Source organism: Equus przewalskii, chromosome 20 (genome assembly GCF_037783145.1).
Source record: "Equus przewalskii isolate Varuska chromosome 20, EquPr2, whole genome shotgun sequence".
Classification (NCBI taxonomy): Eukaryota; Metazoa; Chordata; class Mammalia; order Perissodactyla; family Equidae; genus Equus; species Equus przewalskii.
The window spans coordinates 6,147,924-6,150,301 of NC_091850.1; the positions used below are offsets into that span (position 1 = coordinate 6,147,924).

General features: G+C 44.4%; 1 long non-coding RNA gene across 1 annotated transcript; it reads left to right on the forward strand.

Moving 5' to 3' along the window:
- The first annotated feature begins 288 nt into the window (after positions 1-288).
- LOC139077941 (uncharacterized) lies at positions 289-1,932 on the forward strand. The gene is made up of 2 exons (XR_011530614.1): positions 289-404; positions 1,236-1,932. It is a non-coding gene; the product is annotated as an uncharacterized lncRNA (long non-coding RNA).
- The last annotated feature ends 446 nt before the right edge of the window (positions 1,933-2,378 follow it).

Sequence of the window (2,378 nt, forward strand, 5' to 3'; positions counted from 1 at the left end):
GAATGGTACAGTGTGATTAGAAATGATATGCATTCAGGAGAAAAGAAATTGAGCAAGTGAGATGTTAAGGGGGCTTGAGAGTGCTGGAAAGGCTCAGTTATCATAATAAAGGGGATGGTCAGGGCAGGCCTCACTGGGAAGGTAAAATGTAAGAAAAGATGAAGTGGGAGAGTAGGGCAGTCAGCCGTGTGGGAAGAGCATTCCCGGCAGAGGGAACAGCAGGGCGAGGCGCTCAGGCAGTGGTATGTGTGGGGTGTTTAGAGAACAATGGGGAGTTCCGTGAGGGGGGTGACTTCTAAGGGATGAGATACAGGCCAGGTCATTAGAGCTCTGTGGATCCTGAGGAGGACCTGGGCTTTTTTGCTGAGTGAATTGGGAAGCCCTTGGAGAGTTTGGCGTACGGGGTAACTTGATCTAATTTCTGCTTGAAAGGCTCCTCCAGCTGAGAATCAAGTCTAGAGTCACAAGGGTGTCAGTAGGGAGGCTATTGCTGTAACAGAAGGGGAGGCCATGTTAGCTCAGATCCAGAGTGGTAACCGTGGAAATGACGAAAAGGGTTTTGAAGGCAGAAGCATGAGGATTTGGGGGAAGAATTGGATGTAGAGTGTAAGAGAAACAGAAGAACCGGGCTGACGCTGAGTTTTCAGCCTGAGTAATAGGAAGGCTGGATTTACCATCAACAAGACAGGAACCAGGCTTTAGGGCCAGATTAGGAGCTCAATTTGAGGGATGTTGTATTTGAGATGTCTGTTTGTCTATGAGTCTATTAGTGATGCTCAAATGAAAAAAAGTACGTAATACGGATGAGTCCTTAAGCTGTACCTGGGAAAGGAAGAAACAGATGGGGTAGGTTATGCAAAGAGAATTTGACTGCAGAGAATTTCACCTTTGGGCCAGAAAATGTGAGGTCACCTATTATCTGCTTCCTCTCTCTGCAGTCACTGTTTATACTTGAAACTATTTTAAAAGTTATATGAAGTCACGTGACTCCCAGATTTTTCTTTCCACTTTGCCTGTTACATTTCATCTAAAATGCTCATTCTGACCTTATTTCCTAATATGAAAGGTGCAAGACTGAAGTTTGGCTGTCGCCTGGCTAGGTGACAATGAGAATATTGGACCATTTGACAACTCACCCCCACCTCATCACCACATATATCATCACATGTCTTACACCTGGACTGAGCCAGGCGCTACATAAAAGCACCCTTTCCTTTCTTCTCCTCCCTCCCCAGGCCTGAAGCACCTACATATGCTGTGCTGGGTCTCTCTTGAACAGGGTCCCACTCCGGCAGTCTTGTTGAGAGGCCTCCCTGGGCAACACTCTGGGGACGTGTTGCAGGTGCTCTTGTCTACAAGAAGGAAGCCTTGCATCGCGCATTAGATGAGGCGAAACCACATTCTAGCAGCCACATGAGTTATTTGAAAAGATGACCAGTCATCTGGAGTTTCCTGACTGCCCTGAGAACTTGAAATCTGAGCAAGCGGAAATAGTAACGACAATATTTACGGCGTTTTCCCACAGCAGTGCTGGTAGCAGGTCGCCGCTGAGCCTTGTTCTCCTGGGGCGACAGATGTGTGTTTTGGTGATTCATAACATCAGGAATCAAGGAGACGCTTTCCTGCCCCTCTGTTCCATTTTCATGTCCTTCTCCTGTAAGCCCCGTCTCTGGAGGGCAGATGGCAGGCTCCGGGGAGTTACCCAAGGGAGCTCTAATGCCATTGCTGTATGGCCCCTTCACTGGACACTCCTTTAAAGACACCAGGTCACCTCAAAAGCCAATTTCAGACTCATTTTTTCTTAACCACCAAAAAAAAATTTTTTAATGTTGTTCATTAGATGAACTGAAGAAAAGTCATAAAAATCAGAACAAAGTTTAGCCCGAGATTCAAAAGAAATGAGGAAATATAATTCTTAGCTTAAAACCCAAACTGTTCTTTTGAAATCTATTCAGCAGTGGGGGAAACATCGATATTCTGCTTCAGTGCCTTAGTACTTAAAAGGGATATATTGGGCTCTATACTTTAACTGCCAAATCCGACATTCATATCCATCTGGCCATTTTTAAAAGGATCCTTGAGCCAGCCAGAGTTGGCAGTTGGCTGTATAATCACACCTGCATATGGCACAGGAGTTTTTTTAATGGGCAACAGTTAGAGCATGAAAGTATTGCATGATATGCCTTCGTTTAAAACCCACACTTCAACATGTTTGCACATGTGAGTAATTATATTTTAAAGCTCTCTGTTAAGCCTTTGTTCTTTATTTCCTACAGATCAAATTAGTTGGGGACCCAGTTTATTTTGAAATTATTTGGAAAATGTTTTGGCGTTCTAAAATTTCCTTTGTACAGAAGTTTTGCAAAGTTAAAAGGCAA